The 27448-nt window shown below is 52.6% G+C and overlaps 1 protein-coding gene across 4 annotated transcripts in view; it reads left to right on the top strand.

Annotated features, from left to right (window-relative positions):
* SSH2 (slingshot protein phosphatase 2) overlaps positions 1 to 27448 on the top strand; it is a 710072-nt gene that overhangs the window by 568071 nt on the left and 114553 nt on the right. The gene's annotated exons all lie outside the window — the stretch shown is intronic.

The raw sequence follows: 27448 nt of genomic DNA, 5'->3' as shown, positions 1-27448 counted from the left end.
TGCTCTACATCTCCATTGCTTTGGTCTGAGGGTGGATATCCACAAGTCCTACTCTTTAATCTAAGGATTTGTCTTTGATTTGGGCTGGTCGTCTGCATCTCCAGTGCTTTGATCTGAGGGTGGACATCCGCAAGTTCTGTTCAATGTACAGATATAAGGTAATCCTTCAATAAATAATAATTAAATGCTAATGAATAAACAATAAAGAACCAAAGACAACAAAGTATTTATCAAAAATACAAAATTAGCATTTATTAGTTTCTAAACAATTGAGAAACTTGTGATAATCATACATTCACGTCCATCATACAAACTCCCATGCACACTAAATACAGATTAAAAACATTGTTGGAAAGATGACATTTTGCTCAACAATGGTGAATTGACACAATATATGAAAAGCAGATTCAATTGGGAACTGAGTGGCACAAATTCAAATGACTGGTGGTATCCGCAAGTTCTGTTCAGTCTTCTGCGGATATTTTGATTCAGTGCTCTACATCTCCATTGCTTTGGTCTGAGGGTGGATATCGCAAGTCCTGCACTTGAAGCCCAGTCTTCTTCAGACATTTCGATTTGGTACTCTACATCTCCATTGCTATGGTCTGAGGATGAGTATACGCAAGTCTGCACTTAACTCTCAAGCTTCATTGGACCGTTCCTCCACCACTCAGCTGCATAAGGGGGTTCTCGATTTGGACCTTAAACAGTCCTTGATCTCCATTTAAAGTGAGCGTTGTGTTTTAACACTGCTTAGGTTAGCTTTGATTATCAGCCAAGGCTTGTTTATTGTAAGCTTACCAATGATTTCTTGTCATCAAGGCACCATCTTCCAGTTCTCTGCTTTTCTTTTTCAAAATCATCGTTTTCAGATGGATCATTCTCAGTGGCTACGGCAACTGGACTAGCACAAGAATTCATTTCTCAGAATGTAATGAGCTCGTTGAAAGAAAGCACATGACTGAAAGAGACTGCCCCTGATGACACGGGGTTATCTGGTAACCGAAGCTTACAGAGAGACGGAATAGCTCTCTTGCCCCGGGCCCGGGGTTCCCACGACGTATAGTGTGCAAAGAGTAACCCCCACCTCCCAGGAAGCGTCTCATTAGCAGCAGGCCGTGAACGTGCTGCCCCGGGAATTCACATGGTCGGTGTAATTGGCTTTTAATTTGTGAATGTCCTCTTCCTGTCTTCCTTTATATCACCTTTCAGGGCATAAAAAAAACCTCTGCTCCTCGCCCGGCCCACCTTTGAGGCGGCTCTCGAGACCACGCGTACGTCTGTACGTGTCCTGCGCGCCGGCGGGTTCCTACTAAGCCCTCCTCACCTCTGGCGTGTTCAGGGCACCCGTGTAAAGAAGGGAGACTGTCGGCCGCCCTCGTCTCTGGCGGTGTCCATGTTCAGGGCACTCGTGTAAAGAAGGGAGACTTCTGACCGCCCTCGCCTCTGGCGGTGTCCATGTTCAGGGCACCCCTGTAAAGAAGGGAGACTGCTGGCCGCCCTCGCCTCTGGCGGTGTCCATGTTCAGGGCACCCGTGTAAAGAAGGGAGACTGTCGGCCGCCCTCGCCACTGGCGGTGTCCATGTTCAGGGCACCCGTGTAAAGAAGGGAGACTGCTGACCGCCCTCGCCTCTGGCGGTGTCCATGTTCAGGGCACTCGTGTAAAGAAGGGAGACTTCTTACCGCCCTCGCCTGTGGCACGGTCCGTGTTCAGGGCACCCGTGTAAAGAAGGGAGACTGCTGGCCGCCCTCGCCTCTGGCGGGGTCTGTGTTCAGGGCACCCCTGTAAAGAAGGGAGACTGCTGACCGCCCTCGCCTCTAGCAGTGTCTGTGTTCAGGGCACCCGTGTAAAGAAGGGAGACTGTCGGCCGCCCTCGCCACTGGCGGTGTCCATGCTCAGGGCACCCGTGTAAAGAAGGGAGACTGTCGGCCGCCCTCGCCACTGGCGGTGTCCATGTTCAGGGCACCCGTGTAAAGAAGGGAGACTACTGACCGCCCTCGCCACTGGCGGTGTCCATGTTCAGGGCACCCATGTAAAGAAGGGAGACTTCCGGCCGACCTCTCCTCTGGTGGGGTCTGTGTTTAGGGCACCCGTGTAAAGAAGGGAGACTGCCGGCCGACCTCGCCTCTGGCGGGGTCTGTGTTTAGGGCACCCGTGTAAAGAAGGGAGACTGCTGGCCGCCCTCGCTTCTGGCGGGGTCTGTGTTCAGGGCACCCCTGTAAAGAAGGGAGACTGCTGACCGCCCTCGCCTCTAGCAGTGTCTGTGTTCAGGGCACCCGTGTAAAGAAGGGAGACTGTCGGCCGCCCTCGCCACTGGCGGTGTCCATGTTCAGGGCACCCGTGTAAAGAAGGGAGACTGTCTGCCGCCCTCGCCACTGGCGTGGCCATGTTCAGGGCACCCGTGTAAAGAAGGGAGACTGCTGACCGCCCTCGCCTCTGGCGGTGTCCATGTTCAGGGCACTCGTGTAAAGAAGGGAGACTGCCGTCCGCCCTCGCCACTGGCGGTATCTGTGTTCAGGGTACCCGTGTGAACAAGGGAGACTTCTGACCGCCCTCGCCTTTGTCAGTGTCCGTGTTCAGGGCTCCCCTGTAAAGAAGGGAGACTTCTGACCGCCCTCGCCTGTGGCACTGTCCGTGTTCAGGGCACCCCTGTAAAGAAGGGAGACTTCTGACCGCCCTCGCCTCTGGCGGTGTCTGTGTTCAGGGCTCTCGTTTAAAGAAGGGAGACTGCCGTCCGCCCTCGCCACTGGCGGTGTGCACGTTCAGGGCACCCGTGTAAAGAAGGGAGACTGCTGTCCGCCCTCGCTTCTGGCAGTGTCCGCGCTCAGGGCACTAGTGTAAAGAAAGGACTCTGCTGACCGCCCTCGCCTCTGGCACTGTCCATGTTCAGGGCACCCGTGTAAAGAAGGGAGACTTCTGACCGCCCTCGCCTCTGGCGGTGTCTGTGTTCAGGGCTCTCGTTTAAAGAAGGGAGACTGCCGTCCGCCCTCGCCACTGGCGGTGTCCATGTTCAGGGCACCCGTGTAAAGAAGGGAGACTGCTAACGCCCTCGCCTCTGGCGGTGTCTGTGTTCAGGGCACCCGTGTAAAGAAGGGAGACTGCTGACCGCCCTCGCCTCTGGCGGTGTCCGTGTTCAGGGCACCCGTGTAAAGAAGGGAGACTGCTGACCGCCCTTGCCTCTGGCGGTGTCTGTGTTCAGGGCTCTCGTGTAAAGAAGGGAGACTGCCGTCCGCCCTCGCCACTGGCGGTGTCCATGTTCAGGGCACCCGTGTAAAGAAGGGAGACTGCTAACGCCCTCGCCTCTGGCGGTGTCTGTGTTCAGGGCTCTCGTGTAAAGAAGGGAGACTGCCGTCCGCCCTCGCCACTGGCGGTGTCCATGTTCAGGGCACCAGTGAAAAGAAGGGAGACTGCTGACCGCCCTCGCCTCAGGCGGTGTCTGTGTTCAGGGCTCTCGTGTAAAGAAGGGAGACTTCTGACTGCCCTCGCCTCTGGTGGTGTCTGTGTTCAGGGCTCTCGTGTAAAGAAGGGAGACTGCCGGCCGCCCTCCCCCTGGCGGTGTCCGTGTTCAGGGCACCCGTGTACAGAAGGGAGACTGCTAACGCCCTCGCCTCTGGCGGTGTCTGTGTTCAGGGCTCTCGTGTAAAGAAGGGAGACTTCCGACTGCCCTCGCCTCTGGTGGTGTCTGTGTTCAGGGCTCTCGTGTAAAGAAGGGAGACTGCTGACCGCCCTTGCCTCTGCCAGTGTCTGTGTTCAGGGCACTCGTGTAAAGGAGACTAATGACTGCCCTCGCCTCTGGCGGTGTCCGTGCTCAGGGCACTCGTGTAAAGAAGGGAGACTGCCGGCCGCCCTCCCCCTGGCGGTGTCCGTGTTCAGGGCACCCGTGTAAAGAAGGGAGATTTCTGACCGCCCTCTCCTCTGGCGGTGTCCATGTTCAGGGCACCCGTGTAAAGAAGGGAGACTACTGACCGCCCTCGCCACTGGCGGTGTCCATGTTCAGGGCACCCGTGTAAAGAAGGGAGACTGCCGGCCGACCTCGCCTCTGGCGGGGTCTGTGTTTAGGGCACCAGTGTAAAGAAGGGAGACTGCTGGCTGCCCTCGCCTCTGGCGGGGTCTGTGTTCAGGGCACCCCTGTAAAGAAGGGAGACTGCTGACCGCCCTCGCCTCTAGCAGTGTCTGTGTTCAGGGCACCCGTGTAAAGAAGGGAGACTACTGACCGCCCTCGCCACTGGTGGTGTCCATGTTCAGGGCACCAGTGTAAAGAAGGGAGACTGCCGTCCGCCCTCGCCACTGGCGGTGTCCATGTTCAGGGCACCCGTGTAAAGAAGGGAGACTGCTGACCGCCCTCGCCTCTGGCGGTGTCTGTGTTCAGGGCTCTAGTGTAAAGAAGGGAGACTGCCGTCCGCCCTCGCCACTGGCGGTGTCCATGTTCAGGGCACCCGTGTAAAGAAGGGAGACTGCTGACCGCCCTCGCCTCTGGCGGTGTCTGTGTTCAGGGCTCTCGTGTAAAGAAGGGAGACTTCTGACTGCCCTCGCCTCTGGCGGTGTCTGTGTTCAGGGCTCTCGTGTAAAGAAGGGAGACTGCTGACCGCCCTTGCCTCTGGCGGTGTCCGTGCTCAGGGCACTCTTTAAAAGAAGGGAGACTGCTGACCGCCCTCGCTTCTGGCAGTGTCCGCGCTCAGGGCACTAGTGTAAAGAAAGGACTCTGCTGACCGCCCTCACCACAGGCGGTGTCCATGTTCAGGGCACCCGTGTAAAGAAGGGAGACTGCCGGCCGCCCTCCCCCCCTGGCGGTGTCCGTGTTCAGGGCACCCGTGTAAAGAAGGGAGACTTCTGACCGCCCTCGCCTCTGGCGGGGTCTGTGTTCAGGGCACCCCTGTAAAGAAGGGAGACTGCTGACCGCCCTCGCCTCTAGCAGTGTCTGTTTTCAGGGCACCCGTGTAAAGAAGGGAGACTGTCGGCCGCCCTCGCCACTGGCGGTGTCCATGCTCAGGGCACCCGTGTAAAGAAGGGAGACTACTGACCGCCCTCGCCACTGGCGGTGTCCATGTTCAGGGCACCCATGTAAAGAAGGGAGACTTCCGGCCGACCTCTCCTCTGGCGGGGTCTGTGTTTAGGGCACCCGTGTAAAGAAGGGAGACTGCCGGCCGACCTCGCCTCTGGCGGGGTCTGTGTTTAGGGCACCCGTGTAAAGAAGGGAGACTGCTGGCCGCCCTCGCCTCTGGCGGGGTCTGTGTTCAGGGCACCCCTGTAAAGAAGGGAGACTGCTGACCGCCCTCGCCTCTAGCAGTGTCTGTGTTCAGGGCACCCGTGTAAAGAAGGGAGACTGTCGGCCGCCCTCGCCACTGGCGGTGTCCATGTTCAGGGCACCCGTGTAAAGAAGGGAGACTGTCTGCCGCCTTCGCCACTGGCGTGGCCATGTTCAGGGCACCCGTGTAAAGAAGGGAGACTGCTGACCGCCCTCGCCTCTGGCGGTGTCCATGTTCAGGGCACTCGTGTAAAGAAGGGAGACTGCCGTCCGCCCTCGCCACTGGTGGTATCTGTGTTCAGGGTACCCGTGTGAACAAGGGAGACTTCTGACCGCCCTCGCCTTTGTCAGTGTCCGTGTTCAGGGCTCCCCTGTAAAGAAGGGAGACTTCTGACCGCCCTCGCCTGTGGCACTGTCCGTGTTCAGGGCACCCCTGTAAAGAAGGGAGACTTCTGACCGCCCTCGCCTCTGGCGGTGTCTGTGTTCAGGGCTCTCGTTTAAAGAAGGGAGACTGCCGTCCGCCCTCGCCACTGGCGGTGTGCACGTTCAGGGCACCCGTGTAAAGAAGGGAGACTGCTGTCCGCCCTCGCTTCTGGCAGTGTCCGCGCTCAGGGCACTAGTGTAAAGAAAGGACTCTGCTGACCGCCCTCGCCTCTGGCACTGTCCATGTTCAGGGCACCCGTGTAAAGAAGGGAGACTGCTAACGCCCTCGCCTCTGGCGGTGTCTGTGTTCAGGGCACCCGTGTAAAGAAGGGAGACTGCTGACCGCCCTCGCCTCTGGCGGTGTCCGTGTTCAGGGCACCCGTGTAAAGAAGGGAGACTGCTGACCGCCCTTGCCTCTGGCGGTGTCTGTGTTCAGGGCTCTCGTGTAAAGAAGGGAGACTGCCGTCCGCCCTCGCCACTGGCGGTGTCCATGTTCAGGGCACCCGTGAAAAGAAGGGAGACTGCTGACCGCCCTCGCCTCTGGCGGTGTCTGTGTTCAGGGCTCTCGTGTAAAGAAGGGAGACTTCTGACTGCCCTCGCCTCTGGTGGTGTCTGTGTTCAGGGCTCTCGTGTAAAGAAGGGAGACTGCTGACCGCCCTCCCCCTGGCGGTGTCTGTGTTCAGGGCACTCGTGTAAAGGAGACTAATGACTGCCCTCGCCTCTGGCGGTGTCCGTGCTCAGGGCACTCGTGTAAAGAAGGGAGACTGCCGGCCGCCCTCCCCCTGGCGGTGTCCGTGTTCAGGGCACCCGTGTAAAGAAGGGAGATTTCTGACCGCCCTCTCCTCTGGCGGTGTCCATGTTCAGGGCACCCGTGTAAAGAAGGGAGACTACTGACCGCCCTCGCCACTGGCGGTGTCCATGTTCAGGGCACCCGTGTAAAGAAGGGAGACTGCCGGCCGACCTCGCCTCTGGCGGGGTCTGTGTTTAGGGCACCAGTGTAAAGAAGGGAGACTGCTGGCTGCCCTCGCCTCTGGCGGGGTCTGTGTTCAGGGCACCCCTGTAAAGAAGGGAGACTGCTGACCGCCCTCGCCTCTAGCAGTGTCTGTGTTCAGGGCACCCGTGTAAAGAAGGGAGACTACTGACCGCCCTCGCCACTGGTGGTGTCCATGTTCAGGGCACCAGTGTAAAGAAGGGAGACTGCCGTCCGCGCCACTGGCGGTGTCCATGTTCAGGGCACCCGTGTAAAGAAGGGAGACTGCTGACCGCCCTCGCCTCTGGCGGTGTCTGTGTTCAGGGCTCTAGTGTAAAGAAGGGAGACTGCCGTCCGCCCTCGCCACTGGCGGTGTCCATGTTCAGGGCACCCGTGTAAAGAAGGGAGACTGCTGACCGCCCTCGCCTCTGGCGGTGTCTGTGTTCAGGGCTCTCGTGTAAAGAAGGGAGACTTCTGACTGCCCTCGCCTCTGGCGGTGTCTGTGTTCAGGGCTCTCGTGTAAAGAAGGGAGACTGCTGACCGCCCTTGCCTCTGGCGGTGTCCGTGCTCAGGGCACTCTTTAAAAGAAGGGAGACTGCTGACCGCCCTCGCTTCTGGCAGTGTCCGCGCTCAGGGCACTAGTGTAAAGAAAGGACTCTGCTGACCGCCCTCACCACAGGCGGTGTCCATGTTCAGGGCACCCGTGTAAAGAAGGGAGACTGCCGGCCGCCCTCCCCCCCTGGCGGTGTCCGTGTTCAGGGCACCCGTGTAAAGAAGGGAGACTTCTGACCGCCCTCGCCTCTGGCAGTGTCTGTGTTCAGGGCACCAGTGTAAAGAAGGGATACTGCTGGCCGCCCTCGCGTCTGGCAGTGTCCGTGTTCAGGGCGTTCGTGTTCAGGGCACCCGTGTAAAGAAGGGAGACTTCTGACCGCCCTCGCTTCTGGCAGTGTCTGTGTTCAGGGCACCCGTGTAAAGAAGGGAGACTTCTGACAGCCCTCGCCTCTGGCAGTGTCTGTGTTCAGGGCACCCGTGTAAAGAAGGGATACTGCTGGCCGCCCTCGCATCTGGCAGTGTCCGTGTTCAGGGCGTTCGTGTTCAGGGCACCCGTGTAAAGAAGGGAGACTTCTGACCGCCCTCGCCTCTGGCAGTGTCTGTGTTCAGGGCACCCGTGTAAAAAAGGGATACTGCTGGCCGCCCTCGCCTCTTGCAGTGTCTGTGTTCAGGGCACCCGTGTAAAGAAGGGATACTGCTGGCCGCCCTCGCATCTGGCAGTGTCTGTGTTCAGGGCGTTCGTGTTCAGGGCACTCGTGTAAAGAAGGGTGACTGCTTCAGAAGGTCAATTGGCTGCACACCAGCAGGGCGGCAGAAGCCCTTGTGGACATACTAGTCCTCTGTGGTTACAAACCTCGCAGCAGGGAAGTAAAAGTACTTATGACCTTTAAGGACTGCTGAACTCTAAGCAATCACTGGATTATTGCGACAGGAAACTAACAACTGACCAGGGACCTAAAATTCGGCTAACTCTTCCTTGTGATGCTGTGTAATGTACCTTGCTGTTTCCCTTAAGTCTGGGCTATGCTGATTTGTAGAACCTACTGGACTGGGCCATCACTCACCTCCCTCCCCCTTTCAGGTGAGTGCAAGTATGGCAGTTCAGCACAGACCTGGTGCAGATATGTCTCTCAGGATCTGTCCTGGTGGTGTAGCAGCCGGGCTTTTCATCCCTTAGAAGTGAATCCCATGGGTTGAAGCCTGAGAAGTGGGGCCCTGGAGCACAGTAATGGCTGAGGGATGGAGAGCGGGTGGCCTATGAGCACCCCGTAGAAAGGAAAGGCTGGTGCCAGCAAACTTTGGAACGGTGCAGTGGACGCCTGACTGACGGGTGCCTGTCTGGCGAGGGTTGGGTACAGAGATAGAGATCTTGCTCTTAAGAGTAAGGAATCTGGAACATAGGCGGGATTTATAGCCCTTCAATTAAACTTGACTCGTGAGACAGGTGTTGTCTTGCACTGCCCATCAGGTACTGTGTTGGGTAATCTGCCGATCTCCCACGAGTTGAGCAGGTTGGAGTTGGTTTGGACCCATCCTAACTAGTGTGCCTCAGGGCCAGAGGGTCTTGATTAGGAATCCCTTCTGTAGCGAGTAACTTCTGCAGAAGGAAATGAGTAGTGGTAGCTCTATGTAGGTTCTCCATGAATGGTGTCATGGTAGGATGCACCTGTGCCCCCTTTAATAAGCCTGTCTACACTACACATTAGTGGTGAGTTGTAGAAAAGTTGTGCCTATGAACAGAAATACAAAGATGGGTTTTCAGACCCAGATCCAAGATGTTAGTGGAAGAATTAGCTTTTTCAAGACAGTCTTTTATTTCTGCCCTTGAAAGCCTCCATAGAATCATCTTTCTTAGATCAAAGGCTCCCACAAGGTAGTAAAATAAGCCAAGATAGCTAATTTCTCAACGTCTTAGATTTTTTTGTATTTTTATTTTATGATTCCAGATTTCTGATCTCATTCAGTAAACTGAGGTCCTCGGATCGATCCAGCTTTTCGCCTCACTCCAGAAGCTGGTGAATATTCCCTGCCTTACGAGATCTGCATTATCATACATACCGGCAGCCAGGGAAGATTGGCAGGAACCATGTTATTATTTTATTTTCCTGTTCCAGTCCTGTTGGGGACAGTCGTTTCAGATGATGGTTTGGTTCATGGTTGCACTCTCTATCCCCACCCCCGTTGCCTCTCCAGGGCCCCCACGGACAACAGGTGTGCAGAGACTCCCTCGAGGCATTAGATCCGCTTCCCTCCTCTTCACCGAAAGAAAGATGATTAACAGGTAGAGGGGGAGGGCCTGCCTGCGGCTGACAATACACATCTTAGTTGTGTATAGTGCAGACCTGGAGCATGTACTTCGAGGACGCTTAGGTCTCATCTTCAGATGAGCGAGCATGCACAGCTGGGAAGTCATGCATTTATACCTCCAGTACCTGCTTGGTCCAGAAGAGACATTACTGGTCTGATCACAGATCTTTTCCACATACAGGCGTTTGAAGCCATGCCTGTTCACTTGTGAATGAAGAAGGTGATGCTACTGGACGAATCCTGAAAGCAAGTCACAGTAACCTCAAAGCTAGGTGTGTATATGTAGGCTTGGGGAGCAGGGGTTTTGTTCAGTCAAGATGTGTGTTCCAAGATCCAGAGCAACACGTCAGTAAAAAGCTCCGCTGGGAGGCATGTGGACTAGTAGCTAAATTGTTGGAATCTTAGAAGCCGTAGAGGTGGATTCCCGTTCAAGCCTCAGGACTTCACTGAAACGATGAGTCTGAGAGAAGCATTCAATTTCCCTGTGCCCCAGAATGAAAATGTGCAGTTGTGTATTCTGCTTGCTGATTTGTGGGCTCTTTCTGCACTGAACCGTTCTCACCCCTGCTCCTTGGTGCTCGGCCTGTGGTGCAACAAATGCTTTAAGCATAAAGGGAGCTGAATAACATTCCACGTTCACCATATTGAACCATAACCCCCCACTTCACACTTGAGCTAGCATCTAAATGCATTTACAGATTTAAGTTCCATTGAATCTCAGACACGTGTTTCTCCAATTTTTTGTTAATACTGTAACTAACCAAGGTGGGTCGGGGGAGGGGGGTCTGTCGACTCCGTCCATTCTTCTGGACGATGAATATTTGTTCTCTGTCAAATATTGCTCTCTTCTGCATGGTGATGTGCACTCTTACAACCTTGATTTACTCTAGTGTGCCGTTTCTATACATTGTTCCAATGTACATGAAGTTGAAGTTAAGAGACTTGTAAAGCGCTCGATCACCATGCGGTTTCTTGGCGCTAAGGACACAGACCCGGAAAGGTGGAGAAAGACCGCTAGGGAAAGAAGGCTCATGAGAATAGGAGGGTCTTAAGGGCTTTGCGAAAGTCAAGGTAAGTAAGAGAGGACCTAATAGTGAATGGGAGAGTGTTCCAAAAGGTCGGAGCCAAGATGGAAAACTTTAAACCCCCTGATTTCTTCTTCCTAAAGCGGGGAACGGAGAGTAGAGACTGAGTGGAGGAGCGCAGATCTCTGTTGGGGAGCATACGCTTTGATTTGGGAATTAATGAAAGCTGGTGCAGTACCTGCCAGGGCCTGGAAGGTCATACATCCCATCTTAAAAAAGGCACGCTCCCGGATGGGAAGCCAATGCAGGGCTTTTAGCAGAGCGGTAACGTGGGGAGATTTGGGGAGTTTATAGATAAGTCGAGCTGCATGGTTTTGAATAAGTTGAAGGCGTCGAAGGTCATAGGCAGGAGCGCCGGTGTACAAAATGTTGCCGTAGTCAAGTTGTGACATGACCATGGCCAAGAGAATGAGTGTAAGAGCTGAAAAGGAAAAGAAACGGGAGATCTTGCGTATTGTGCGAAGGGTCAGGAAACAGGACGAGACCACAGTGCCGATCTGGGAGTGCATTGTGAGGTTGCTGTTGACTTTGATCCCTAGTGTTTTAACAGAAGGAGAAGGTGAAGGGGTGGTTCCGAGGGAAAGAGGCTAAAAAAGGGAGGTCCAGGGACTGGAGCTGCCACCTGTAAGTACCAATGCGGTCTTATCAGGATTTAACTTGAGGTGATTGCAGTTCATACAGTCTCTGACAAAAATCATGATGGTTTTAAAGTTGTGAATGGAGGCGGGGGAGGGAGAAAGGTTGAAGATCAGTTGGAGATCATCGGCATAGTTAAATACCGTGACCTCCATTTGCTGCAAAGCAAATATAAGAGGGAGATTAAAAAGAAGAGGGGAAAGGGAGGAGCCCTGTGGTACCCCACAGTTAACATTGCATAAGGGCGCAGAGATATCTGCCAGCTGAACAGCCTGGGTACGATTCCTCAGAAAGGAGGTAAGCCAAGCCAGGGCGGGTCCCCTGATGCCTGCGCCCTCGACACGGTCGAGAAGAATGGAATGGTCGACCGCGTCGAAGGCAGCGGACAAATCAAGTAGGACCAGCGCCTGGGGCAAGTTCACATCAGTCCCCCCCCCCCCCGCTCTCAGCTCGTCCAGAACGGCAAGAACAGCCGCCTCGGTAGAATGTGACGGGCGAAAGCCAGCCTGGTGGGGGGCTAAGAAGCGGCTTTCCTCAATAAAAGTGCTGAGAACTTTGGTGACATGACATTCTAGGATCTTTCCCAAGAAAGGGAGATGGGAAATAGGGCGGTAGTTAGAAAGGGAGGTGGGATCAGCGCCTGGCTTCTTAAGGATAGGAATTATTTTAGCTGATTTATGCGAATCAGGGACAATACCCTGCATGAGGGAGTCATTGAGAAAAGTTAAGGGAGGCACAGGACAAGCAGAGAAGATCTCTCTCAGAATTTGTGCCGGACAGATATCCGACGGGGATCCCGATTTGACCCTAGCAAGCAAAGTCAAAAAAGTTTCCCTAGAGATCAAGGGTAGTTGGTCTAGTAGAAAAGGGTTAAGCGGGGTTGGGGATATTGGAAGGATGGGCATACATGGTGGTTCATGTGCCTATAATATGTTGGTAGGTTTTATAATTTCCACTGCATAAATGTGTGCATCTGCTTCCGTTCCCATGGATGTTTTCCAGCAGCTGGCACCGGTGATATTTATGGCAGCTGTTTTAGGCAGCCACTGGTAAATGAGAAATAGTCATTTTGTTTTAGTATTGCCTGTGGAGCCTAAGTGATAGTGAGTTTGACAGGGCTGGTTGATGGTATGTTATTTGATTGTATGTTGCTGCTCTGGAGGGATGAAAGTCCATAGCTGTTTGACCGAGTTTCTTCCTGCCCCTTGCCCCCCTCCCCCACCCGCCGTAGGTTTTCTGTATTTTTGTTTAGCATGTTAAGGTGGCTTCTTATGAGAACAGCCACCCGTACTCCAGCTCCACTTTTGCCGGGCATAGGTCTGACCTGTTGCTTGGAAGGATGACCCCTAGAAGGGTACTATTTTTTTTGAGTTGGTGCTGTTGCTGTAAGATAGCTAACTGGGGCCTGTAATTACAATGTTTGCTGTTAGAGCGTGGCTGCACCCCAGTAATATCAAATAGCATGCAGCAATTTCAACAGCATGCAGATCTTTCTACGCTCTTGAAAACTAGATTTTGGCGAGGTCTACTTTCAGGCGACAGGCCTTGTGCTCTGTGTGTACTCTAAATGTGATGCTGGATAACTATGTTCGGTACCAATAGTGTAACTGCTAAACAGGCGAACACTGTATTGTTCTTTAAAGGACCCTCAAATGGTGGCTTGTCCTATATGTTCTGGATGTCTATTCCTATCCTACTCTTGGTCTTGTGAGTAGTGATCCCAAGAGAACTGAGCTAGCACTCTGGGTTGTGTTGTATTTAGTAAAAAAACAGATTAGATAGCTCCCTACATTTCTGCTAGGTTTGGTCCGCTAAACAACTTGGCCATCTCTTTGATTTTGTTAGGGATAGGTACTTAGCACTAAGGGGGCAACCTTATTGATTTAGGCGTGTTCTTATTCAACTCTAAGAAATCTTCACTATCTTTAGATGTTTGAGGATCTATCCACAGAATGGCTTGGTCATCTCTCTAGGCTTTGAAGCATTTTCCACAGGAATGCTTGGCTAGCGTTTTGCCGTTAACATAGCTAACTCGTTGGAGGCCTGAATATTTAGCTCTGAGGCAGACTGACTCTCTGAATAGATTTCTGAATATTTCGCTGCAAGGCCTGTTCGTTGGTTGACTTTAGGCTGCGAATTTGAGTATTTGTCAATGGAGGTGCCTTGGCCACTGCTAGATTTTTAAGTCTCCCTGGCGGTCCCTTAATTGAGTATGTATTCATGATGTAGCCTTAATGTGTCCAGATGTTTGATTATTTTCCTAAAGCAGGTTGCCTGGCTACCTAGGATTTTGAACATTGGCCATGGAGGATGCTGGGCCAAGAAGGGGCTTGACTAAGTCTCTGCGTTTCTTAATATTTAGCTATGAAACATTTTGGCTATGCTATGCATTTCTAGCTCTTTTGGATACTCCGACACACGCAGGCGGTTCGACATTGTTTGGGGAGAATTTCCCATGAGATGTAGTTGCAGTCTCTAGCCATTCGAGTAAATGTCGCGGAAACAGCTAGCCTTGCTCGTTCTCAAGGCTGGCTGCCTGCCTCTCGAGGGCTCTGTTCAGATGTATCCCAGTGTCGTTGTTTCCTGGTTTGTGTGTTATGCACCGCACAGACCCCATCCATTGTCCGCTGCTTGTGCTGAGCATGGCACGACTGGATATAAACCTGCTGTCCGAGCGGCCCTCTGCTGTCCTGCTATTAACCCTGCAGGACTACACTATACCCGTCCGACTCCGCGTCAAGTCATTTGCATAGGGGTGTTTACACGACAGTGGATCATTAACCATGCACAGGGCTCTGAATGCGGCCACTTCCTGGATGCACGTGTGCGTCTGGCAATACTTCTGTTTTCATTTCACAAGTCCGGCAACATGGAGTGTTTGCGAGGGTTGAGGGGCGGAGCTGGCACAGGGGTACCAGATGCAAACCTCAAGGTCAGAGCGGTGACTGCTGGGAGGGGCTCCCAGGTGTGACTGCTATTCAGTTAGAGTCAGCCCCTCCCCAGCAGGGAGGTCCTAAAGCGACCGGAAGTCTTCTAGACGGGAGTTGGCGAATAATGCAGCCGTGTAGCTTCAATCCAAGCCTGGGGCGGACTCCATCCCCCTCCCCTCCCGCACCCAGCTGAACCTCCGCATTCGTATCTGGCATTTTTATTACCCTACGTTTTAAAACGGCTTCCCCTTGCGCACTCCTCTGCGCACCCACGTCTTGTGATGAAGGGGCATCGCGGGGGTTATGCCCGCCGGCACTTCTTTAGTATTGCTAAAGTACAGGCCTGCTTGTACTCCTGCCAGCTATACAGACCGACAACAGTATAGTGGCACAGACCAGCCAGTAATGGTAAATACTCGCACCGCCTTCCGCTACTAATGCTGGGTACAGTCCTGCCAGTGCTGGTGGGCACTGACGGTGCTCCGGTATACCCTGCCAGTCGTGCAGACCTACTCCACGACCACCGTGCTAGGTAGGTACAGGCCTGTTCGGTGCCGGGGAATATACATGGCATGGCGGCATGTCATGCTGTGGCGCAGACCTGCACACTGCCAGTATGCCAGGAACGTCGGGGCGCCAGCATGACCTTCCGACATGCAGAGGTAGTCCTTCTACCCTGAATGTTGGATGCGGACTTGCCTTCTGTCAGTAAAGCTGTGGTGCATCCTAGTCCCTTGCAGTAATCCCTGGTAACATTCCGCTCCCCGCCAACCATGCCTACGTCCAGCTAGGTACCACTGCCGTTCATGCCGGAGGTCACACCTGTACGCTCCCGGTAGGCTGCGCGGCGCTGCCGAGGCACATGTTTATACCAAGCACATCGTGACAGTGCCGGAGTCTGTGCGCCTTGGCAATTAAAGTCAAGAGTGGGAAGGGGTGCAGTGACGTCATCCGATAGCGACAGAACCTCTACAGTAGGTCAAGTGCATGGATGGATCCCATGCAGTTAATGAGCCATCATACAAACTGACTGTAAAGTGTGGACTTTGGTGCCCAGGCAGTGTTGGATTGGGATTAAAAGTCTGCCCGGGCACAGTAAAAAAATTGTGACCCACATTTGCATATTGCCTTTCAGCAAAACACTGCTACGGCGAAATAGGGGGGTTTAAAAAAATACACTGATTAGTTTACACTGGTGAAACACACCTGAAAACAAGTGAGGCGGCGGCCACTTTTGCTCAGGCCCCCAACCCCCGCTCAATATGCATATATTAATGGCCTGGCCCAGCGAGAGAAAGGGAGTGACACCTCTGCCGTTGATAAAGGGGAGGTAATGAATGCCCATCTACCTCTAGAAAGGCCACTCAGGCACCTCTGGACCGCTGGCGGGCATCAAACAACACAGAAACAGCCCAGGCTGCAAATAAAAGCAGCCCACAGCTGGAGCTCGGACACCGGCCCCTCGGCATTGCCCGAGTGTCTGCGTTGCCAATCCGACGCTGGCTCCCTGCACCACTGGATTCAGGCTAGTCTGGCTGATGAAGGGAGTATGTCCCAAAACCAGTCCCAGGATGCTTGTTTCTGGTCCAGGGAGGAACTTGCTCTGCAGTTCATGAGGAACAAGGTCAAGACTGATTTGCATGTGGCTGGGTCCAAACTGGGATGGTGTTGTGGTGAGTAAAATAACAAGGGATTAAACCCAGATCTATGTGTCTGGGGGTGAATCTTTGCATTGATCAGCATTCCGTCCATGATTTGTTTCTTTGGCTTGGGTGCTATTCCAAGAAAGGCATGGTTTTGTATATTTTGTCATAACTTGTCGATCTTACACAATTTTAAGCGCTCTTCCCATTTATAAAATGTTTCTTGGTTGTCCCTCTGCATGACTCAATAGTAGACTGGCAAGGTAGTCAGGCAGAACTTAAGTCTCGACCTTGGTTTTGCAATGGACATGCTGAAAATCCGACACCGATTAGATGTCAAGTGCTCCCTAAGCATATGGCACTAGAAAGGGTACTCTACACTGCGAAGGGGTTTACCTTGATCGAATGGATGTTGTACTGGAGGTCTGTCCCACCCTCTTGTCTTCTATTGTATGGTATTGTAGTCCTTACTACCTCTGATTAGGCGCTAATGCGCACACTAGTCTTAAACCAAAGGTGTTATTCAGGTGGTTATTGTTGATTATGGATATTTATCTTTCATGTCACATATCTGTTTAGTGTTTTGGTTAAATTCTTGCATCCTTCCTTTTAATCAACTTGTGGGTCCAGTAGGAACATGAGCTCCTATCTGCTGTGCTGAAAAGCGTGGCCTCTTGTACAGATGTAAGTGCAATGAACAGTCTGCTATATTATTTAGCATATGCTTTTTTGGTCTCTTACTGTTACGTTTTACGGGCAGTCTCCCTGTGCCATTTAACTTTAATGCACTGTTTTTGTTCCTATAATGTCTTGGTGGTGTGTGCATGTTTTTCCCTTGATCAAGTGTGTATTTTTGTTTAAAACGGTTGTGCTTTTTACATTTTTGTTAACCGTATACTTTTTTGTTTGATCAATTTTAGCTATTGTTTTTTATTTTTATCTGGTTTTTTTTTCTTCATTTTTCTAATCAGTGATGTCTTCACCTTTCTACTTTTGGCCTGGGGGTTCTATAAAAATGAAGGTTACTTAGTTTATGCTCGAACTAAATATGATACTGCCCTATAAGAATGTTGTGAGTTATTGAAGTGTAAAACTTCTGGAGAGAGGAGGAAAGTGTTTGGCAGGTTAAGTAAGCTTGTCATGGCTCAGAAGAGGTAGAGAGAGATGAAATGGGCCTTTTAACAAATGTCTCGAATTGGTTAGGTCGTCCTGTTTTCTATTTCTATTTTTTTAACCATTTGAATTTGTTCTGCCATTTCCTTAGTAGAATTGTTGCTATAGAACTTGTGTTTTGAACATTACTTTTTCCGATATCACTCCTATCTGAACGACCTCTCCCCAACCACATGACCCCCATCGTTACCTTCTAATGCCACAACATTGGGATACAGAATATAACCTTAGGAGAGGCATCTTCTCCTGGGTCCGCATTGCATGTACATTACCTGATTTCTAAAAATTAAAAAAATAAACTAAAGTTCGATCTAGAAAGAACTTAGCTGGTAAAAACCGCCCGGGTTCCTTCCACCGATAAACATGCAGGGTCACCTTAGTTTGAGATCTTGAGCACACTTGGGTCGGTGACTATCTTGATGTTACAGTCCTGATTGTGTAGTCCTGATTTCCAGTTGCAGTACTTTGTTCTCACATTCGAGCAATAGTTTTTAGTAAACTAGTCAAATTCATGTCATAGTTCACACGACTGCTAGCTAACATGTAGTTGAGAGCATATGTTAATTGTACTTCCGATGGATGATACTAGAAGCAGATGACTGACAGAGCACCTAATCCTTGGTTTGTGGAAGACTACATGGTGGCAGGTCTGTGCGAATGGATGCACAAGTGAACAATTTGAAATGGTGGTAGTAGCCAAGTCTTTTCCCGAAAGTCTGTACACAGGAAAAAATCGAGACTACTAATCAGGCGGAAAAGCAGAAAAAATTAAGCAGTCTGACGATTTGATTCTAGGCCCGAATAGCCACATACAGGTTCATTAAAGAATCCAAAAATTAAATTCTGGAGAGTCTTAAAATGCAAAGTAACAACATGCATAGTGGTGATTCTCATAAGTTTCAATTAAACCTACCTTTGAAACCAGCAACCTGGTTGTTGCAAAGAGGTGGGCAAAATGAGTCTTCCTGAAATAACAGAGATCCTGCACTCCTCTGTGCTCCCTTGTCCAATTCAGAGGGTAGAAAAGGGTGACATTCAGCTATGATGGAGCCACCACCGGCTTTGCCAACTGGCAGTTGTGACACAACTGCAAATGGCATTGAATCGGTCTTAAAATTGAAGCATGAAGTCTTCAATCGTTTGTGGTTGAACACTTCCATGCAAGGTCACATGTTGCTCTCACATGGAACTGGATTAAAGTGCCCCTGACATGTTCAATTCGGGTATGAATTTGAGTACTGAATACTTACACTAGTTGGGATTATGTTTCCACTATAGAAGCTTTCAAATGTCAGTTACACCAATGGTCACAATTATGATGAATTTGCAAGCACCAATTATTTACCTGAGACCACTACCTGTATGCCAATGGCACCAGTCTCAGCAGGGCCTCAGTCAGGTCAATGGTGTGTGTGTGTTTTTTTTATCATCATTATTATTAACATTATTATTACTCTTTGCCGGTTGTTTGGGGTTTGCCTTCACTGCAGGAGGGACTGGAAAAGGTTTCCCTAAAGGAGGACGACCACTTCATATTGTTGCCTGCACAAAGCCATAACTTTTAATAACAACCTATTCAAAATCTGATTGTCTCAAACCTTTTTTTTACTGTGGTACCACCTAATTTATCTGCCTCAGATACCCAGCGATGCAGGGCAGACGCACTGGTACGTGATGGGCCAGGAGACATCCCTGAAGGGGAGGGCACGAGGTACCATATGATGACGAATCCACACAAATCCCAATGCACGAACTGTTATAAGAAAAGCTGAAATAAGTTACATCTCCCAACCACCCCCTTCCTTGCATTCTATAACCATGCGTCCTGGGGCAGCAAGAGTCTGCATACCCAAAGGTAGAAGGGAGGAGATGGTGAAGACACAGATTCGATTGCAGAAAATACATCAACTACTGTGACCCCAAAGTTACCCTTCTTTCTTTTTGAGAAGCAGGCTTTGAACATGGATGGCATCCCTTTGGGATTAACATTCGGTTGCACTTAAGCGTTGTGTACGAGCTCACTTCAGCATCCTTCACAGACAGGTCACAGAAGGCATGCATTTGTTACAGGGAGGCCTTTAAGCCTCTGGAGACACTTTCCACCCCTGGCCTTTTCTGCCATCAATCAATCAATCAATCAGGAATTTGTAAAGCGCGCTACTCACCCGCAAGGGTCTCGAGGCGATGGGGGGGGGAGCGCCGCGACTGCTCGAAGAGCCAGGTCTTGAGCTGTTTCCTGAAGGAGAGATGGTCCTGGGTCCGTCGTAGGTGGGTGGGGAGGGAGTTCCATGTCTTGGCTGCCCGGTAGGAGAAGGATCTTCCTCCGGCGGTGGTTCTGCGAATGCGTGGGACGGTGGCGCGGCTGGCGGAGCGGAGCTGGCGGGTGGGAGTGTAGAATGTGAGGCGGTTGTTGAGGTATTTGGGTCCCTTGTCGTGGAGAGCCTTGTGTGCGTGGGTCAGGAGTCTGAACGTGATCCTCTTGCTGATGGGGAGCCAGTGTAGGTCTTTCAGGTGGGGAGAGATGTGGCTGTGGCGGGGGATGTCCAGGATGAGTCGTGCAGAAGTGTTCTGTATGCGCTGGAGTCTTTTCTGGAGTTTGGCTGTGGTTCCCGCGTAGAGGGTGTTTCCGTAGTCCAGTCGGCTGGTGACGAGGGCCTGGGTGACCGTCTTCCTGGTGTTGGTGGGGATCCAACGGAAGATCTTTCGGAGCATGCGCAGGGTGTTGAAACAGGATGACGAGACAACGTTGACTTGCTTGGTCATGGTGAGGGAGGAGTCCAGGATGACGCCCAGGTTGCGTGCCTGGTCCGTTTGCTTGGGGGCGGTGCCCAGGGCGGGGGGCCACCAGGAGTCGTCCCGGGCGAAGGGGGCGGTTCCCAGGATGAGGACTTCCGTTTTGTCTGAGTTCAGTTATAAATCCGCTGAGCTTCATTCATTCTGCGACGTCTCTCATTCCTTCCTGGAGGCTGACTCTGGCGGGGTCGTTGGTGAGGGAAAGGATCAGCTGGGTGTCGTCTGCGTAGGAGATGATGTTAAGGTTGTGTTGGCATGCGATGGCTGCGAGGGGGCTCATGTAGACGTTGAAGAGGGTGGGGCTGAGCGAGGATCCTTGCGGGACGCCGCAGATTACTTTGGTGACCGCGGACCGGAACGGGGGGAGGCGGACTCTCTGGGTTCTGCCGGCAGGGAACGAGATGATCCACTCCAGGGCCTTTCTTTGAATTCCGATGTCGCTGAGGCGCTGTACTAGGGTGCGGTAGCATACGGTGTCGAAGGCTGCTGAGAGGTCCAGTAGGATGAGGGCAGCTGTTTCCCTGTTGTCGAGCAGGGACCTGATGTCGTCGGTGGCTGCGATGAGGGCGGTCTTGGTGCTGTGGTTTGCTCGGAAACCGGACTGCGAAGGGTCGAGGGATCCGTTTGTCTCGAGGAAGGCGGAGAGTTGTTTGTTGACGGTCTTCTCGATGACTTTGGCCGGGAAAGGGAGGAGTGAGATGGGGCCAGGAAAGGGAGGAGTGAGATGGGGCGGAAGTGCTTGAGGTCCGTGGGGTCCGTGGTGGGTTTCTTCAGGAGGGCGCTGAGCTCGGCGTGTTCCCAGTTCTCTGGGAAGGTGGCGGATGTGAAGGAGCAGTTCATGATGTCCCAGTGTTGGGGTGCGATGATGGAGTCGGCTTTGTTGAAGATGTGGTGTGGGCAAGGGTCGGTTGGGGAGCCGGAGTGGATGGTGTTCATCATGCGGGTGGTGTCTTCGGTGCTGACCGAGGTCCAGGTGCAGAGGGTGGTGGTGGGGGGCGCTGGATCGGTGGTTGGGTGCGTGGCCCGTGTGTCGAAGCTGCAGTTTATATCGACGATCTTGCGGTGAAAGAACGAGGCGAGCGAGTCGCAGAGGTCTTGCAAGGGTATGATGTCATTGCAGGCGCTGGGAATGGAGAGCTCTTGCTAACGATGCTGAAGAGTTCCTTGCTGTTGTGGGAGTTGTCCAGTAGTTCTTTGAATGCGGTCCTTTTGGTGGTGCGGATCAGCTGGTGGTGTTTGCGGGTGGCGTTCTTGAGGGCTGTCATGTTTCTTGTTGTCTGGTCGTGGCGCCAGACTTTCTCGAGGGTGTGGCAGGTTTTCTTGGAGTTTTTGAGGTCGTTGGTGAACCAGGAGGCTTTCTTGCTGCCGTGTCTGTTGGGGGGGTTCTTCAGTGGTGCGAGGGCATCGGCGCAGTTGGTGAGCCACTGTGTGAGGTTGCGGGCTGCTTCGTTGGGGTCCGTCGTGTTGGTGGGAGGGTTCTGGCTTAGGGAGGTGGTGAGCTGGTCGGCGGTGATCTTGCTCCAGTTTCTGCGGGGAACCTGTTGCGGGTGGTGGTGGGTCGTGGTTCTCGGTTCTCCTGAAGTTGAAGTGGACGCAGCTGTGATCTGTCCAGTGTAGTCCGGTGGAGTGGCTGAAGGAGATGTGCTTGCTGGAGGAGAAGATGGAGTCAAGGGTGTGGCCGGCGTAGTGGGTCGGGGTGTTCACCAATTGCTTGAGTCCGAGGTTGTCCAGCAGGGCGGCGGTGTTGCTGTCATTGTTGTTCTCCAAGTGGAAGTTGAGGACTCCTAGGAAAATGTAGTCTGAGGAGGTTAGGGCGTGTGGGCTGACTAAGTCTGCAATGGCTTCGCTGAATTGTGTGCATGGTCCCGGGGGTCTGTAGATGAGAGTGCCTCTGAGGTTGGTCTTGGGGTCTGTGTGTATCTGGAAGTGAAGGTGCTCGGCAGCGGTGAGGGTGTCGTCGGAGTTGGTTGTGATTCGGATGGTGTTTCTGTGGACGATGGCGATGCCTCCTCCGGTTTGGTTGGCGCGGTCCCTCCGGGTGGTCTTGTAGCCATCCGGGATGGCTATGGCGATGTATGTCGGGGGCTGAGGAGGCAATCATCCAGGTTTCTGTGAGGAAGGCCACGTCTGGTGATGTAGTGTCGAGGAGGTTCCAGAGTTCGATGGCGTGCCTGTGGACAGAGCGGGTGTTGAGCAGGATGCACTTGAGGTGATTGTTGTTGGTGGCTGGCTTGGCGGGTGCGGTGCAGGTTTGGAGGCAGTCGAATTTGCAGGCCTGGCAGGTGAAGGGTCCGTGGGTGCGTTTCGGGTATGCTCGGTAGCAGGTGGGGTTCCGGCCGGTGTTGAGTGCGTGGAGGGTGGCGGTGTCGTAAGTCCGTCGGGTAGGCTGGCAACGTCGAGGTCCAGGGGTCCTGGCGCAGCCTTCGGCGCGCGTCCACTGCACGGCGCCTTCAGCCTTACTGCCTTGATACTTGTTTGTGTTGCCAGAAAGCATATTATGAGTATGTTTGATCAGAAATTGGCAACCACCTTCATTTTGTCATGATTCATAATAGCACTTCATTAACTTCCATTTGTCTAACGCTGTTCCGCGCCCTCCTCTTCCGCGTCCTGCTTCTTGGCTTCTCCATCTCTCCATACTGTGGACCAGTATGGGTGCAGTTTGGTTACAGCTGACCTCAAAACGGTTTCGCTCGGTCACACTGTGAGTGCTGGTGAGACATGCAGCAGCCAGGTGAACTGCAGTGACCAAAACATTGCACAGCGAGGGATGCAGAAAAGCCCATGGTGACGTCACCGGTGTCGCACAGCGTTCCTGCCCAGTATCTAGGGGGCATCCAGTGTGCAGTGGCACTGGGATCAGGTTCGTCACCGACCGGGGTCTGGAGTTGGACACAAAGCCCTCTTGACGCGAGCTGGGGGCAGAGGCATTGTTGCCCTCGGGAGTTGACTCCTCTGAATGCAGCTCGGTGTCAGCTCCTCGGCGGCACAATGGGCGGGAGTGTCCGGCTCCTTGTCTCGGAGAACGCCTCGCGGCCCAGTAGATAACAAACAGGCTCCGTATTTAGCAGGCTTCACCTTTAACCCCCTGCCTACTTAATACGTCGGAGAGAGGGGGGCGATGGACTCAGCATTGTGACTGGAGTGGCTGCTCCGAGGCAGGGAAAGTCTCTGTTGACCCGTGACGGCGGCGCGCCTTCAGAGGCAGGCCGCAGTGCGGACTCCTCCTCTCCCCCTAACAATGCCATGTGTGTGCATTGGCACCCCCACACTTCTGCACGTGGCATGGCGTCTGCAGTAGTGTTCGACTTGTGTGTTTTCATGTCGCCGTTAGAAGCGGCTTGTGACGTCACGCCCACGCTGCAGGTAGCGCCGAGTACTTTTGATATACAGGGGGCCGTAATTGGTGCTGGCGGAAGCTCCTCCTCCTCACACTATCCTCGTGCCACAGTATTTGCATTTTTGAGTGAGCTTGTAGCAAAAGTATTGCTTTCAGCCACACGCGGTACATACACTCAACCTGCTGGGGGCTTGGTGAGTCTTGGGCAGATGGTACAGTAAACAGAATATTTGCAGAAAAATATATACATATTTCGACTACTGCTTGTAAAGATCGAAGATCAAGGGGGCAACACTGTGTCCTGAGAAAAAAGAGAATCTGCTGAGTGTGGGTGCCCCTGAACTCCACAAGAGAGGCAGCTTCTCTAAAGTGGCTGTGGAGGACCTATGCCCGAACAGGGTCAGAATAATTCAAAACATTCAACTTCTGAGGTATGCAAAAGGCTGCCAAGGCACAGGTCTGTTTATTCCACCCTCCATAAAACGGGAGGCAGTCAATGTGTTTTGGAAACAGAAGGCCTCTTTTAATATTAATTATTCAACAAGCAGTGCCCCGAAACGACACCTCTCCGTAAAAACATTCGTCACTTCTATGCTACCATCTATGGGACAATGTTGCCTGAAACACATGTGTGCTAGTGCTCCAATTTCGAGAACTCTCTCAACCTATGGAGCCTGCTGCACCCTTTGAGGTATGAACCTGGGCCCTCCAATGGCTTTCATTGTAGCCCAGACCTGACCTTTCCCTCCACGTATACTTGAACGGTGCCCAGGCCACCCCTGCCCGTATCGCAGAGTGGCCTTCGGGCCTAACAGTTAAGCCCTAAAACGAGGAACAATTTAGGTATACCATTCTTGGCAGGATTCTTTCTTACAATTGTATGTGACGAAAAAGAGAGCCACCGAATGGTGACTGAGGTCAGACTTCGAGGCTGGCAGCAGTATAAAGCCGGCCTCCCTTTAATGCCGATGCTCCAATAACCACATGCTCCTGCCGCAACACCACAAGATCTAGGCCGCTACCATCACTGTCGAGCATTTCACATGCCAGACCCTTTTAACCCCTGTCCTAAATTTTTCTCCGCCATCTTGAAACCATTCCATTTGTGAGGCACTCATAAGGCACTGCCGGGATACAGGCACCTCCACTCGTTAGGCCACTGGCACCCGTCTAAAAAAAATACCCGCGTAACATTCCGAACCTTAGTCATGCACTCCTTTTCCAAAAATGGGGTTAATTGTCCCGCAAGCTCCCTCTAATGCCAGATCCCTGCGCCCCCCTCAGATCGGCAGCGAAGATGCCGGTACCCGATGCGCACCAACAAAGACGCAGGACACAGCAGGCAGCCGCAGGCCACAGGAGACACCCCAAGCCCAGCGGCTTCTTAAAAAAACAGCCCCTCACTGCCTCCCACGGCTGCCCACAGCTCCCCGGGACACCCGACACCTCACCTGCCGATCTCCGCTAGAAGGCTGCTGCCCGCTCTTGCCTCGCGCGGTCCGGAATCGCACCCCAGGACGTTGCTCTCCGCCGCCGCATGGTAACCGCAATAACCAAGTTTAACTAAAAAGGTGCGGTGTGGTGACCGCATGTCCGGCGCAGGAGAGGAAAGAGACCGGGAACACGACTCCCAGAGCCTAAATAGGCCAGTCTTCGTCCTCTCCCGCACCGGATGTGCGTCACCCCTGACCTGGAAATGAATCCTCGCCGGTCGCCCATTGGGCGAGCCGGCCGCCTACTCTACCCTGGTTGTGGCGAGGAGCCGAAAGGACGGGCCCTAAGTGCGCGCTCATGGAGCCTCGCGCTTGGCAAATACCTCGCAAATGAAGATCCCATGACGAAGTGGTCTCCTCTGAACTGGCTGTGGAGGGCCTATGTCTGAGGAGGGTCTGTGTCTGAGGAGGGTCAGAATAATTCAAAAGACCTGAACCGTGAGGATTCCATGAGAGTGCTTTCAGAACTTTAAATGGTTGCTGACAGAGAGAAGTGAGCATGCCACCTCATAGATTTTGAGTAAATGTCATTTATTTATTTGAACACTGGTGTGAGTAGTTTATACAGGGCCTTATGTTGGACATGAGCCATCCTGCGTGATGTCAGTGGAGTCACCCCTGGGTGTCTTGGGATGGGAGCCAGGGGTGGAGAAGCAGAGTTTCTAGGAATACTACCAGTAAGCTGATTATTTTGAACTGGAGTATTAGTGATCAGGTAGTCTGGAAGGGGACCTGTTGTTAACTTTTTTGAATGTTGAGCAGTTGGAACCTTGCAGCCTTGGTGCTCGGATCGTTAATTCTAATTTCATCTGAAAGTTAATTGGCAAACGAAGGTTGTTTGTTGTGAAGGGGCAAAAAAGAGGTAGGGATGTATGGAGAGAGAGATTGAGAGGAAATACGTTATTTTGGTTTTGAATGAGGTAAGCGTAAAGGGTGAGGAGGTCCATCCCATGTCTAATACTACCAAAACATTGAGGGTTTAGTTTGGAGGTGTTCTCTTCAATGAATCGATTCATTGAAGAGAACGCCATCCTCGACCCGTCCCAATCTGGATTCCGAAACAACCACAGCACAGAGACCGCCCTACTCGCTGCCACAGACGACATCCGCACCCTCCTGGACCAAGGCCACTCTGCAGCCTTCATCCTACTCGACCTATCAGCGGCCTTCAACACCTTCTCCCACCACACACTAGTCGCCAGACTACATGACATAGGCATACAAGGAACAGCCCTGGACTGGATCTGATCATTCCTCACCGGAAGTAGTCAAAGGATCAGACTCCCACCCTTCCTCTCTGACCCCACGAAAATCACCTGCGGAGTCCCACAGGGTTCATCACTGAGCCCCACCCTCTTCAACATCTACATGGCCCCTCTCGCAGCCATCGTCTGACAACATGGCCTCAACATCGTATTTTACGCCGATGACACCCAGCTCATCCTCTCCCTCACCAAGACCCTACCACTGCCAAACTCCACTTCCAGAAAGGAATGCAAGACGTCGCAGCCTGGATGACCAACAGCTGCCTGAAGCTCAACGCTGAGAAGACAGAAGTCCTCGTCCTCTGTACCACCCCTTCTGCATGGGACAGCACCTGGTGGCCGACCGCCCTCGGAAGCCCACCTACCCCCTCAGACCACGCCAAGAACCTTGGTATCGTACTCTACTCATCACTCACCATGAACCGGCAGGTCAATGCCGTGACCTTCGAGTGGATCCCCCCCTGAGTCAAGGAAGACAGTCACCCACGCAATCATCCCCAGCAGACTGGACTATGGAAATGCACTCTATGCCGCAATCAACAAGTCCCCACCGCAAACTCCAGACAATACAGAACACCGCCACCAGACTTGTCCTCGGCATCCCCCGACACAAACACATCAGCCAACACCTACGAAGTCTCCACTGGCACCCCATGGAGAAAAGAGTCACTTTCAAAATCCTCACTCACGCCTACAAATGCTTACACAACAACGGACCCAAATATCTCGACAACAGAATCAACTTCTACGTACCCAAAAGAAACCTCCGATCTTCCGACCTCGCACTGGCCGAAATCCTGTGCATCCCCAGAGGAGGCGGAAGATCGTTCTCTCACATTGCAGCCTAAACCTGGAATGAGCTACCGGCAGACATCAGACGCGTCCCCTCCCTGAACACCTTCAGGAAGACCCTCAAGCCCTGGCTCTTCGGCTAAACAGATCTGCGGTCTCCCCCCGCCCCCGCTCCACCCTCCCTCTCCTTGAGACCCTCATGGGTGAGTAGCGCGCTTGCAATTCCCTGATTTATTGATTTATTGAAGTGTTTTGTAACAGGATGAAAACAACACTTCCCAGAGAGAAGTGGTGTGGAGTGAATATTGGCAGGTTTAGCCCCAAGTGTATATTGGCCTGTTAGGCCGTACAGTGTCTGTCTCAATCTCCTGATCACAATGGTCTCCTTCTTCTTGTCTTCCTAAATGCAAACCTGCATGCTCTACTTGAATAGCTGGATACTAGCAAAGAAGGACTAGGTCAGGTTGGGTATCCAGTGAACTGACTGGTATGTATTTCTTTTGGGGGCGTATCATACCTGCCAACTTGTAGAACAATCTCACAGTGAGGGCCTCATGTCAAGAAGTAACTAGGAGGCCTTTGGAACCCCACCAGGTCCGCAAGCCCCTTCCTTCCAACAAAAATAAATAAAAAGCTTGCTGAGGCTGGTGCCGATGTCCTGCAGTGTTTTCACACCCCGTAATGGACGTCGGCAGTTAACAGCCTGTCAAACGAGCTGGAAAAAACACTATTTACAGTGGGTTTCAGCTTTGTTTCCCTGCCACAGTGTGATACCGGCTCCTCATCGGGTGACCGTGTGA

The sequence above is a fragment of the Lissotriton vulgaris genome, chromosome 2_1 (genome assembly GCF_964263255.1).
Source record: "Lissotriton vulgaris chromosome 2_1, aLisVul1.2, whole genome shotgun sequence".
Lineage (NCBI taxonomy): Eukaryota > Metazoa > Chordata > Amphibia > Caudata > Salamandridae > Lissotriton > Lissotriton vulgaris.
Note: the sequence above shows the minus strand (reverse complement) of the source record. Positions and strands in the feature narration are given on the sequence as shown.